The 14373-nt window shown below is 40.0% G+C and overlaps 1 protein-coding gene and 1 long non-coding RNA gene across 2 annotated transcripts in view; both read left to right on the plus strand.

The window, feature by feature from the left end:
- Nucleotides 1-14373, plus strand: part of Pwwp2a (PWWP domain containing 2A) — a 39511-nt gene that overhangs the window by 620 nt on the left and 24518 nt on the right.
- Nucleotides 7-13227, plus strand: LOC116910584. Its single transcript, XR_004389159.1, has 3 exons — nucleotides 7-1598; nucleotides 3955-4023; nucleotides 12249-13227. It is a non-coding gene; the product is annotated as an uncharacterized LOC116910584 (long non-coding RNA).

Consider the following 14373-nt stretch of genomic DNA (forward strand, 5'->3'; position numbering starts at 1 on the left):
GTACCGCCGGCCCCCGACAGCAAGCTGTCCGCTCCGCCGCGAGGGAGAGCGCAAACCCCGGCTGCTCCCGCCCCGCCCTCGGGTCCTGCGCGCCGCTCTCCTCGGGGGGCGCGCTCCGCGTGAGGCAGACGCGCGCGACCCCGGAGGGCGGGCCCGGCCCCAGGTGTGCCGCTGGGGACGCGCGCGGGTGCAGATGGCTGGCACACCCCGCCTCCTCATCCCCAGCCCTCTGCGACCCTCTGGCTTGCACACTGGGGCAGATGGGTTAATGCAAAATGCAGATGGATCCCCAGAGAACCGGGTGCTGGGCGGGGGAGAGAGGTGCTGCTGAGGCATTTGCCTGTCCTCAAATCAACCTTTAACTTTAGCGGGGCTGGAGAAAGGGGTGTGTGCTTTGGGCTTCCCTAAAGGTTACCTGTCAGTTGTTCAAAGAGCAAGAGCCTCGAGTTAATGAACCCTTGTTACTGTTCTTAAGAACTGCTGGAAATAGTTTCTCGGAGGATCACTCTTCAATAAGGAGGTACCTTTTGCTAATTTTACTTATAGCTTAAAGAAATACTGAAGACGGGACGAGTCCCTTGTTTTTTGAACCTTTACTATCAAAGTGTGGTGGGTTTGCAAAGAAATGTTCGCATGACTTTTTCTTTGGCAGTGGTAGGGATTGAATCTCTAATGACCCTGGAACTATGTTTTACAGTTAAATTAATGTTATGACTAGAAGGTTGAGTTCATCTACAAACCTCTATCTTATCCAATATATTTTCACCTTTTGATTGAAAATGTTCTGGGCACTGCTTTAAACAGGTGAAGAAGATAATCTGTTTTCAGTTAGAGTTAACCTTTTTATTCTTTTCTTTTGCAGATAGGAAGTGCAGAGACTCCCATTCATGGCTCTCCATTCTGTTTCCTGCAACAGCACACACACTCTGGTGTCTCACCTGTTTGGAAATGGCTTAGTGTGTTTGATATGTTTATGTATTTATTTTTCCTTTCTTTTTTCTGTACTGGAGATTGAACCTAGAGCCTCCTGCATGCTGGGCAAGCATTCTGCCATCTAGCTACACATCCCCAGCCTTCTCCAGATTTTCTTTATTTTTGAGACACGGTGTGGGTTAAGTTGTCCATGTTTGCCTTGAACTTGCAATCATCCTGACTCAGCCTCTTCCAAGTACTGATACAACAGGCATTTCCCATCATACCCCAATATCCAGGCTTATGCTTCACTCTTAAATTCCTTGACTTCTTGTCAAGACACAGGAATTTGTTTCTACCTGGAAACAGCTATGTAAAATTTATATTGGAATATGGCAGGGGTGGGGGATTGGGGAGGATGTTATGTTGGCCACCTGTTTGGTTGCTCAGTGTACTTTGTTAGTCTTCAGGGTCCTTGATTTTATTTATTTATCGACTGACTTTGGGTTCGTGCTTTTGTTAGTACTTTCGTTTTCATAGTTAGAAAGCTGAATCAATTGCTTTCTACTGGTGTTTTTAATAGAAAGAGAGACACTCTAATGTGTATGCTATTGAATCAAACAGAAGAAGAGGCCAGTGATTGTGAGAATCTGAATTTCAAATCTGCAAAAGAAAGGTGCAAAAAGGTAAGTTTTTGGAAATAGAGTGGATCGTGATTTCTCATGTTGAGGTGCTTGTTATGTCAGTTTTACAGAATTGTCATTTTGAGTTTGAGTTTATTTTGTTTGCTAACAGCACTTCTTGTATATAATGATTTATTTTTGTCGGAGGAGCTTTGAAAAGACATGGAATCTTAGTCTTGCTGGTTTGAACTCCTGGGCTCAAGCTGATCCTCTTGTCTCGGCCTTCCTCCTGCCTCAGCACTCCCAGTAGTGGGAAATATAGGCCATCTGTGTCCTGCCTTTTTATCTACTGTACTCAGGTCATGGCTACACTGTATTCAATAGACACTTTAAAAATAATTTGTATCTTATTTGAATTGACCACTGAATTATATATACTTTCTGGTAAAAAGTAACAAGAGCTCCCAATTGAAGGGCAGACATTGTAGACATTGTATCATGTAAGTTAGAGTCTTTGTAACTCTAGTGATAGTACACCTTTTACATGGGAGGCTATTAAGGCTTATTTAATTTGACCAGTTAGTTTGTGACTGGCAAAGATTTAAATATGTGAAAAGTTAAGTGGGGTAGCAAGTTTTCTTTTAAGCAGAAGGAAAGAATTGTATTTTTCAGATTCAGTGCTTTTTCTGATTTCTAGCAACTCTGCAGGGTGCCGCAAAGGGCCCTGGGTCTTAAGCCAAGCAGAATAGTCCCTTACTAGTCAGGCTGCTTTGGAGAGTCTTTCTTTCTTTGCATATAGGAAGGCATATAACATAATTTCAGAAATTGGTGTTTTTGCCCTGAGATAATTGGGAAAATGTGTCAGTGTATTTATGTTATTGTTTAGCCTTCCACAGGGTTACTTACTGCATTTATTTAGTTATTTAGGGATTTTCTTTTTTCTTTTTGGTGAGGATTGAATCAGAGGCCTTAAACATGAGTCTTAAGTATGACTTCTACCCCTATTGTTCTTTTGAGGGTAATTTGTTTGGCCAATTCACATGAGTACAAACAGGCATAAAGCATATAAATTGTATTTCTTGGTTTACCAGAAAGGACAGACTTTACTGTTGACCTACTGTACTTTTGATGAAGACTATATCATCCTGTGACTTCATAGTTCTCTAGTTTGTATGAGTGAAACCATAATGTTTTCAGCAAGGTACTTCTCAGGGTATACGCTTCTTTTAAGCAGCATAAACAATACCATCCCTTACTTTTAAAGGGCTTGGCCTTAAATGACATCATTAGCCTAAAATGAGGGTAGTTTCAATATCTCGTCAAAAACAAGTTTTGTTTATCATAGCATTAAAAAAAATACTGAATACCTTTAAGTAAAGCATAAAGTTCATTCACTCTGTTTTATACCCATTCCTCTTAGATACTTTAGATTACTTGCTAAACTATCTGATTATTTTAGACAATATTAAATTCCTGGCGAACTTTTTGGTAGGCTGTATATCGTGGAATATGAGCCTGTACGTGTACACTGCCCTGCTTCAACATTTATTACAGTTTAGTCAAATGTATTAAATTATGTAACTGCCTCCATTGGGTGCTTTTTGAATGAAATCCCAGAGACATATATAGACATTTCATCTTACCTCTTTGAAAAGATACGGACGGGCTTTACCAATAACCAGAATTCTAGGAATTCCAGTTAGTTAATGTGGTTATGAATAAATATTATTTTCCCATAGACCTTCTCAGTCGATATCTGAAAGAATATTCTCTACATGATTTTGTTTGTTTGTTTTTGAAATAGGGTCTTATGTAGTCCAAGTTGGCCTTGAATTCTGGTTCTTTCTGTTTCTACTTCCCTAGTACTAGAATTACAGGCTTGAGCCACCATGTCTGATTTTTTTTTCCTTCCCTTTCCCTTTCCCTTTCTCTCTTTCTCTCTCTCTCTCTCTCTCTCTCTCTCTCTCTCTCTCTCTTTCTTTCTTTCTTTCTTAAAGATAAGGTCTTATGTGTAGTCTTGGCTGGCCTTGTACTAGCCGTGTAGCCCAGATTGGATTCCTCTTCACTTCTGTTAGGATTATTGGTGTGTGCCTTGTTCAGATGGATTATTTTATTTAGTACTATCTTTAAAAAGGTTAAAAAGCTACTTTGAAACCTTGAAAAATATTTCTGAATCCCTGAATTAAGGAATCATGAAGTAGCATTGTCATGTTAAAAAGGCTTATATATTTTAATTTTTGTGGTTCATACATATTGTATTTTTATAAGTATCATTCTGTGTATGGGGGACTGCTTATTAAAGATTGGAATGATTCTTTTGAAAACTTCAGCATTTACTGCCTAGGACTTTAAATTTGTAGAACATTTACTTGTTTTTAAAGGAAATGTAAACCAAGACAATGATTTCTTTTCTTTACAGAGACCATGAACGTATGGTGCAATAGCCCTACTTTTGGTGGGAAAAATATACAGCCATTCTGGTGGAGCAGTGAGTAGTGGTGTCAGTAGTTTATACTAAAGCTTTGAGGTTGAGGACATAGGCTCTTGTAGTTTGCATAAAGGCTGGGTTAAGTTGTATGTTCCTAAAAACATTTAAATTTATTGGTTGTTTTATCTTAACTTGAAAGGTGTTAGAGGGCTTTGTATAGTAAGTAAAGTAGCAGAGGCAAGTGCCAATCACTTTCTGGTCTAGACAACTTCTAGGATGTGCACTACATATTAGTATTATACTGTACTGTGCTGTCCTGAGTGACTTCCTCCATTGCATGGTGCTTTAATCTCACTGTTTCTGTGGGCAGGCATAATTAGTTGTTGGTAAATAAAAATCTAGTTTGAATCTGAGAACAAAGAATTGTGATTTTTTTTTTTTTTTTTTTTCTTTCTTTGAGACAGAGTTTTTCTGTGCAGCCCTGGCTGGCCTGTAGTTTGTCGGCCTAAGCTTCCTTGAGTTTTGGGATTACAGAGATGTACTTGTCTAGCTCTCAAATAAAGTTCCATCGATTTTATTAGATATATTTTTATATTATATATAACATTCCCACCCCCAGTCCCCACAAAAGTCTGTGTGGACAGGCTTGATGCATAGCCACACTGGCCCTGAACTCAGATATTCTCCTCTCAGCTTCCCGAGTGCTGCAATAGGAAGCCTGTGTCACCACATCTACTTAGAAATGCTACACATTAGTAACTGGGTGTGCTTACATACTAATGCCAGACATGCCTTATTGGACCTGAAGCTTTTGTTTCTTTGAGATAGAATCTCATTCTGTGACCCAGGCAGGCTCTAAACTGTCCATGGTCTTTTCTGTCTTAACCTTTTGAGTGCTGGGATTACAGGCATGACCATTCTAGCTGGAGTTTCTAAGGTTAATTTTCAGAGGTTTAAATGTAAATAAAACCATATTTTACTGTGTATTAGTTTAAAATCATGATGAAATTGTTGGAAAGAACAACTTTTTCTGGATGGGGCTTAGGGGAGGGAGCTGTTAAATAATTTGAATATTAGTGCTTATCTTCCCTGTTGTTGCTGATTTCAGATGCTAAAGGGTGAAAGATGTTTTTAGTTATTTGGCCTTTCAAGTACATCATTTCTTAGTGGTTTGGCTCTCCCTAAATTTCTAAATTAAAATGCATATTATCAGAAAGAAGCTTGCTGTAGTGACTGCTAGATGCAGAAGTAAGAAAGTTTAGTTACATTATGCCTGGATTTAATATACAATGACTTTGCTAAACACAGTTTAGTCAGTAGTTCTCAGAAGTGAATAAATTTCTGGGGTTGCGAAGATGGCTCAGCTCTTCTAGAAGATACAGCTTCAGTTCTCAGCCCACACAAGACAGCTCACAGCTGTCTGACTCCTGCTCCAGGGGATCCAACTTTCTGATCTCCAAGGGCACTGTATGCATGAAGTCTACATGCAGGCAAAACACCCCTACATATAAAATATTTTTTAAAGTGCACAAACTTTTCACCTTGTCCCCATCAGTTTTACTTTCACTCAGTGTGATTCTGATGCAGGACCATTTAGGAGACACCGGTTTTTAGGGAGAGTTTACTTCAAGCAAAATTTCATAATCCTATTACAAAAAGTCATTTTAACTTTTTATAAAAATTATATGTATAATTAATACATAATATATATTATATACTTTTATAAAATTATAATAATAATTTGCAAACTAAGATGCATTTGGAAGGTGTACAACTTGGGTAGCGGATCCAGATTCTTGTTGAAAAGCTGGTACTTACACTTGGAAGTGGTTTCTTAACTTTAGCTACCCATTGCCCATGTAAGTTGTCTGTAACTTTTAATCTTTATCTCTTTTAATCAACTTTTTTAGTTGCCAAACTGTAGTTCCCTTCTCTCCTCATATTTCTATTACCTAACAGAGCTGCCAAGCTTTACTTTCTCAACTTAATAATTACACTGCACTTGTCATTTATTTATTTTTATTTTCTTAATTTCTTGAGAACAGGGTCTTTTGTTTGAGCAGGCCTCAATTTCTGTGTAGTTGAGGATGACCACAAACTTTCAGTCCTCCTGCTTTTGTCTCTTGAGTGCTACAATTATAGATGGCATGCTACCACCTCTTATTTTTAGAGGTTGAGGATGCAGTCCAGGTTTCACCTGTGCTTGGTAAGCACTTAATCAATTGGGCTACTTCACAAGCTCCTACAGTTGCCATTTCTGTGTTGTGTACATTGTTTCATTTCACTCTGAAAGGGTTTTCAGTGTTAAATTTGTAGACATAGTGCCAGATTAAGTAAATTGCCTAAAATTACAAATGGTAAATGTTAGTAGGAATATATAAGGTGTTATTATTTAAGACAGCAGGGACCTTTACCTTGGCTGGCCTTGTCTTAGCCTTCTAAGTTCTGGCATTACAGAACTTTTATTTCTTCTACATTTATCATTTATTTATTTGTTGTTTCTTTTATTTATTTTCTTTTTGAAAATTTATTTCTTTTATTCTTTATTGAGGCTGGGTCTCATAAAGTCTAGCCTTGCCTCAAACTTGACAGCTGAGTCTGGTTTTGAAGTCCTGAACCTCCTGCTTTTAATTCGTAAGGGCTGAGATGGCAGACATATGCTCTGGTCCCCAGGTGATTTTCTTTGTGCCCAGTGCTGGGGTTTGAATCCAGGGCTGCGTGCACATCAGAGGAGAGGAGCACCCTGTCACTGACTATTTTGTCACTGTCAATGTGTTGCCTAGGTTAACCTGTAACTTAGGGTTCTCCTGCTCTATCCTAACCAGTTACTGGCACTAACCCCAGTAGCCACAATGCAGCCTACTAACCCTGCGCTTTTTTTTTTTTTTTTTTTTTACTTGATAGTGTGTTTTGGAGACTAAGCCAAAGGGCAACTTGCAGGATTTGTTTTTTTCTACCATGGCGGTTAAGTTCAGGTTGTTGGCTTGGTGGCCAGCACCTTTACCCACTGAACTGTGAACCACCTTGCTTGGCCCTTTTTGTGTTTGTTTATGTATGGGTATTTTTAGGGGGGTGGGAACAAGGTTTAGTTAAGTTTACCTTTGGCTAGTTTGGAACTCACTATGTAGACCAGGCTGGCCTGTAACTCATAAAGATCTGCTTTGCTGTGCCTCCCAAGTGTTGGGATTAATGGATTAATGGCCTGTGCCATCACAGTATGCTGTGACTTTCTTCTCTTCCCCCTCCTCCTTTTTTTTTTTTTTTTTTTTTTAATTTTTTTTATTTTTACAGAATAGGATCTGGGGCTGGAGAGATGGCTCAGTGGTTAAGAGCACTGACTGCTCTTCCAGAGATCCTGAGTTCAATTCCCAGCAACCACATGCTCACAACTATCTGTAATGGGATCTGATGACTTCTTCTGGTGTGTCTGAAGACAGCTACAGTGTACTTACATATAATAAATAAATAAATATTAAAATAAAAAAGAATAGGGTCTCATTTATCCTAGTCTCCCTAAAGTTCTCTAGTAGCTGTGGGAAGAGAATCTTGAATTCCCTATCATCTGTCTTCTAACTCCCAAACCTTGGGATTGCAGGAGAGCACCACCATACCCAGTTTGAGTTATTCTGCATATCCAAAGTTGTCTGCATGCCAATTGGCCTACATCCTGAGCCCCTTTTCAAAAAAACTTACTTTTATTTACTTTAGTAGCTGTGGGTGCTCATGTGCATGTAAGCACGTGCATGCATGTATGTGCATGCTATGGTTTATGTGTAAGTCAAAGAACAAATTCTGGGATTCTGTTCTCTCCTACTGTGAGTCTTGGGGATCAAATCCAGGTTGTCAGATTTGCTAGATAAGCTTCAATTCAAATTGTTTTATTTCCTTCAAGAGCTTTGGTATAGTCAGATAGAGCTAGTTCCTGGCCTGCCAGGGCTATCTATAAGGAGAACCTGTCAAAAAGAAAAAGAATGGTTTTGGTTTAACTAAGATTAAGATTATTTCTTTGGCCTGGTGGTGGTGGTGGTGGTGGTGGTGGTATAGGTAGTGTAGGTGGTGTAAACATTTAGACCCAGCATTCAGGAGGCAGAGGCAGTTGGATTTCTGTGACTTCTAGGCCAGCCTGGTCACAGAGAAACTTCCAAGACAGCCAGGGCTACAGAGAGAAGCCCTGTCCTGGGCCAGCCATCACCCCCTCAAGAAAAAAAAGATTGTGTGTGTGTATGTGTGTGTGTGTGTGTGTGTGTGTGTGTGTGTGTGTGTGTGTGTGTGGCTTTAAGGATTGTGTTTAGGGTCTTAGACATATTGAGTACATATCATGATTATATTTCTAGCTTACGGTAGTATCTTTTAATCTTTATGTTTTACTTTATGTGTTTGAGTGTTTTGCCTGCATTTATGTCTGTGTACCATTTGTGTGACTGGTTCCCATGGAGGCCAGCAGAGGGTGTTGGATCATCAGGGATTCGAGTTATAAGTAGGTGTAAGTGAGTGCTGGAAATGAAATGCTGGTCTTCTGGAGGGAGCAATCTGGGCTCTTAAATCTTGAGCCATTTCTCTAGTCCAAAGATGAGGTAGTTTTAAAAACCTATTTTTAATTATTTTTGGGAGTTGGGTATCTAAATGGTGTGTTAATTGCAAACTATTTTCCCTACAGTGCTATGTAAATGATGGGATGTGTTCACACGGCTACAAGAGAGCATATGCCTGCATACATGCACACGTGTGCTTTCAGGTGCATGTGGAGGCCACATGACAACTTCAGGTGTCATTTTTCATGAACTGTTTATCTTGTTTAAAAGTTTTAGCTTCATGTTCAATTATATTTTCATGTGTGTGTCTGCACACAAGTGCAGGTGACAGTATAGGCCAGAGATGTTAGATCCTCTGGAACTAGAATTAAGATTGTTGTCGAGCCACTTGACGTGGATGCTGAGAACTGAGCTTGGGTCCTCTGGAGGAGCAGCAAGTGCCATCTTCTAGTCACCTGCCTTGCTTTTTGAGACAGTTTTTCTCAGTGGGACTGGGTGCTTGCAGTTCAGACCAGAGTGGTTAGCTAGTGAGCTCCAGAGATCTGTCTGCCTCCATTTCCCCAATGCTGGGATCACAAATGGTTCTGTGGATCAAACTATGTTCTCTTATTGGTAAGGCAGCACTTCATCTACTTGAGTGTCCCCAAACCGTGTTTTTTTTTTTTTTTTTTAAAGATTTATTCATTTATTATATATAAGTACACTGTAGCTGTCTTCAGATACACCAGAAGAGGGCATCGGATCTCTTTACAGATGGTTGTGAGCCACCATGTGGTTGCTGGGAATTGAACTCAGGACCTCTGGAAGAGTAGTCGGGTGCTCTTAACCGCTGAGCCATCTCTCCAGCCCCCAAACCGTATTTTTGCAGTTAACTTTCTTTTCCTTTTTGTTTTTGTTTTTGAGACAGGGTCTTACTATATTATAGCTCTTAGCTGTCTGGAGCTCCCTAGTAGACCACGATGGCCTCAAATTAAAAGACATCTGCAAATACTGGGATTAAAGACTTGTGCCCTTTGTCTGGCTTATTGTGAAATTTTCAATCATTGTAGAAAACTCTATTGTAAAGTTTTTACCTGGGGTTTTTAAATTTGTGTGTGTCTCTTGCCTAATAGCTCAGGTTGGCTTGGAACATATGTAGCTAAGGATGACTGCACTGAATCACCTCTGCTAATATTATAGACATGCATCACTATACCCTGATAGTCAATAATTTTTAAAACTTTGCCCCATTGCTTTATCCTTAATTTTTTGTTTTATCAATCTTTGTTTAAATTTTTTTAAAATTTTATGTGTATAAATGTTTGCCTGCATGTATGTATGTTTACCATGTGCGTGATTTGTGCTGAGGAGTCTAGAAGTAGCCATTGGAGCTCCTTAGATATATGTAAGCAACCACTCAGTATCTGAACCCGGGTACTCTGTAAGAGCTGCAAGATGCTCTTAACCACTGAGCCATTTCTCCATCCTGTTTTACCATTTAAAAATTTTTATTTTTATTATTAAAAATTATGTGTATAGGCTGGACAGCTATGGTGCATATCTTTAATCTCTGCACTTGGGAGGTAGAGGCAGGTGGATCTCTATGAGTTTGAGGCCAGTCTGGTCTACAGAGTGAGTTCCAGGACAACCGAGACTACATAGAGAAACCCTGTCTTGGGGGGAAAAAAGATGGGAAAAAAAAGTATATCTAGTGTGGGCGTATGCATGTGTGTCAGCTGCCTAAGGAGACCAGAAGTGTGAACTCCCCCTGGAGCTGGATTCACGAAGTTGTGAGCAGCTGGATAAGGGTAATGTACTAACTGGTCCTCTGGAAAAAACAGCACACATTCTTAACCTTGGAGCCACCTCTCTAGCCCCTGTTTTTATCATTATTGATATAAACATCTTTCCCTAAATGTTTCAGCATTCTCAGATGTGTTTGTATGCATACATATAACACACCACACACACCAGATTTTTAACTCATTTTTATTGTTTTTTTTTAACATTTTATTGTTGTTACGTATAATATGTGTGCCTCTGTATGAGTGCTCATGTGTTCCACAGTACATGCGTGGACGTCAAAGGATAATTTTGAGGAGTTCATTCTTTCCTCCTTTCTACCTTGGCTTCCAGAGATTAAATTCACATTGTCAGATTTGGATGATGGCAAACACTTTCCTTGCTGAGCCAATTTTTAAATTACATTTATTTATTTTATTTATTTTATGTTATGTGTGATTGTTTTGCTTGCATGTGTCTGAGCACAGATACCCCTGGAAGGGGTATGTTAAGGATGGTTGGAAACCACCATGTGCTGGGAATCAAACCCAGGGCTTCTGTAAGAGCAACCAGTACTCTTTTTTTTTTTTTTTTTTTTTCTTTTCGGAACTGGGGACTGAACCCAGGGCCTTGCTAGGAAAGCACTCTACCACTGAGCTAAATCCCCAACCCCCACAACCAGTGCTCTTAACCACTGAGTCATCTCTATAGGCTTGCCTGCCTGCCTGCCTTGCCTTTCTTTTCTCTTTCTCTTTTTGCATTCCCACCCGCCTTCCCTCCCTCCCTCCCTCCCTTTAGTTTGTTTTGTAATTTAAAGGAAAATATTTATTTTTCTCATATATTACACCCTGACTGCAGTTTCTCCTCCCTTCTCCCCTCCTTGCCCTACACCCCCACTCACTTTCCTTCCTTTCCTTTGAGAAAAGGGCAGGCCTCCCATGGATATCAACCAAGTACAGCATATAAAGTTGTAGTAAGACTAGGCACCTCCCTGATATTAGGGCTGGATGAGGTAGCCCAATAGGAGTAAAAGGGTCCCAAAAGCTGGCAAAAGATTCAGAGACAGCCTCTACTTCCATTGTTAGGAATTTCACAAGAAAACCAAAGTACACAACCATAACATATGTGCATAGGGCCTAGGGCAGGCCCATAAAGGTGCCCTGATTATAGGTTTAGTCTTTGAGCAGCTGTGACCCTGGTCAGTTGATACTGTGGGTTGTTCTGTGGTGTCCTGGAGCCAGAGGGCTCCTACAGTAGTTCTTCCACTTCTCTGATTCCCCCATCTATGAGTGGTTTGCTGTGGGTATCTGCTCCTATCAGTTGCTGGATGAAGCCTCTAATAACAAGTATGCTATCCCCTTTCATTGTTTTTTTTTTTTTTTTTTTTTTTTTTTTTGGAGCTGGGGACCAACCCAGGGCCTTGCGCTTGCTAGGCAAGTGCTCTACCACTGAGCTAAATCTCCAACCGCCTTTCATTGTTTTTAAATTAACTTCACAGCAGGGCATGATGGCACTCTTCAATCCCAGCACTTGGGAGGCAGAGGCATGTGGGACTCTGTGAACTTGAGGTCATCTTGGTCTATAAAGCAAGTTCCAGGACTTTCAGGGATGTTACATAAAGAAATCTTGTCTTGAAACAAACAAACCAACAATTCCCCCTGCCCTGCTGCAAAAAAAAAAAAAAAAAAAAAAAAAGAATAGCTTAAGTTTCCTTTATTCCATCCTCCCAATCATCATTATATATTTAGTTGCAATCTGATCCATAAATTATAGGACCTGTTTCTCAACTTGAGTTTGTCCAATTTACTTAATGGGAGTTTCATAAAGAAAATAATGTTTTCAGAGTTCTACACTTAAAGCTACCAGATGCCATCTTTTTTTTTCCACTGAGAAATTATTTTTTATACACTAATTACAAATATGATAGTTTTCACTGTATCTTCTATATCTAGGTAGATTCTACATGTGTCTGTTTTATTTGTTTGCTTTTAGAGATGGGGTCTCCTCATGAGGTCTCATGGCCAGTGGTATCCTTGAATTTACTCTATTAGAGATGGCCTTGAACTGATCCCTCTGCCTCCATTTCCTAAGTGCTGTTACAGGCATACACCAACATACTTGATATTTGCTGTGCTGAGGAAGAAGCCCAGGGCTTTGTGCATGCTAGGTAAGCACTGTCACTGAGTACATTCTCAGCTCTTGTTCTGTTCTTTGACACCAAGTCTCCTACTTACAGGCAAGGCTTGCTTGGAATTCACTACTTAGATTAGATTGAAGCAGTCCTGCTTCAGATTCCTCAGTACTAATTGAGCCACCAACCTGGCTTCAAATTAATTGTTTTTTAATGTAAAAATTGCATACAGAGTTTAGGATCTTAGCCATTGGGTGTGTAGTTGAGTGATGTTAAACATGTTTACCTTGTTGGAGCATTACTCCCGTCTTGCAAATTAAAACTGGCTAGACAACAGATACCCTGTTTTCCTTCCCCAGAACCTGCCTGGCAACCACTATGTCTACTCTGCTTCTGCTTGTTTTTTATTTAAGTAGAGTAATCCCCTCTATCTATGGGGGATAGTTTTCAAGTTCTCCAATTATCTTAGGTACTTCTCAAAGACACACCTAATAAGCCTTTATGGGCCATCCTCATTCAAACTATTGCATTCCACTCCTAGCCCTCATAGGCTTTTGTAGCCAGTTACATCCTAATGCTCAAATGCACTCAGTCCAACTTTGAAAGTTCCTGTAGTCTATTACAATCTCAGCACTGTTTAAAAGTCCAAAATCTTTATTGAGACTCATGACAATCTCTTTAGCTCTAATCTCCTGTAAGATCAAAGTCAAAAGGTGCATCACATACTTCCAACATACAGTGCCATGGAATATAAAGGACCATTTCAAAAGAGAGGAAAGGGAGCAATGGACCCAACGAGACCAAAACCCAGCAGGGCAAACTCCACAAATTTTACATCTGCATGTCTGATGTCAAAACTCTCTTAAGATCTCCAGCTCTGGGCTGGAGAGATGGAGCATCGACTGCTCTTCCAGCGGTCCTGAGTCAATTCCCAACAACCACATGGATGCTCACAACCATCTGTAATGCGATCCGATGCCCTCTTCTGGTGTGCCTGAAGACAGCGACAGTGTACTCCTATACATAATATAAATAAATAAATCTTAAAAAAAAAAAAAAAGATCTCCAGGTCCTTTCAGTTGACTGCAACACACTCCTCTCTCTTAGGCTGGTTTCCCACATCTTGGGATCTCCCAACACAATCCATGCCTCACTTTCACAGCATCATGTAATAGCCTCTCTGGGCTCCCATGCGAGATACCTCTAACATATTCTGGCCTCAGCAACTTTGATGAGCAAAAAAAGAGATTATAAACTCCTTGTATCTTGGTAAAGGCTGTAAAGGTCATGGCCAAAGCAGTCAAGTTGTGATGCTTGTTGAGACTGGAACTTGGCCCCCCACTTTCAATGACACTTACATTCAGCTTTCTATTGATGGGTCTCTTCACTGCTTAAGCCTTTTAATCTTTTTTTTTCCCACAAGTTGGAAGCTTAGCTTGGGGTGGTGTAGTCTTGCCCTGAGGTTACCACCATGCCCTTTATTCTGTTTAGCATCAGACTTGTCTTTAAACTTTTTATTTCCTGGAGCATAAGACTTGACCAACAAAACATTTCCTGTTGTTCCTTTTCTTCAAAAGCTGTACCTTTTATATATCTCTTTGCTTCAAGTGTTCCTTTTCATTGTAGGTCTGTGTAGGTAATTACTAATGACCACATGACACAATCAATGCTGGGCTGTCTTGAATCTCCTCTGCCAGTGCTATTAATCTAAAACTCTTCAATTTAGTGTCACGCAGATTTTCACAGCAAGGACAAAAAGCAGCAACATTTATTGCCAGATAGCACAAGAATGGTCTCCAGGCTACTTATTAATATTCTTCCCCTCTGAAACTTTTAGTGGTCCCCACAGTTCAAGTCATTGTAAGCATTACCACCTTCCATGCTTCTACTAGGATGGCCCAATAAGCCCCGCTCAGAGCATTCAACCTGGTGTTCTAAAGTACAAGAGATTTACTTATTTTCCCAGCAAACCGCATGATCAGGCCT

The sequence above is a fragment of the Rattus rattus genome, chromosome 9 (assembly GCF_011064425.1).
Source record: "Rattus rattus isolate New Zealand chromosome 9, Rrattus_CSIRO_v1, whole genome shotgun sequence".
NCBI lineage: Eukaryota > Metazoa > Chordata > Mammalia > Rodentia > Muridae > Rattus > Rattus rattus.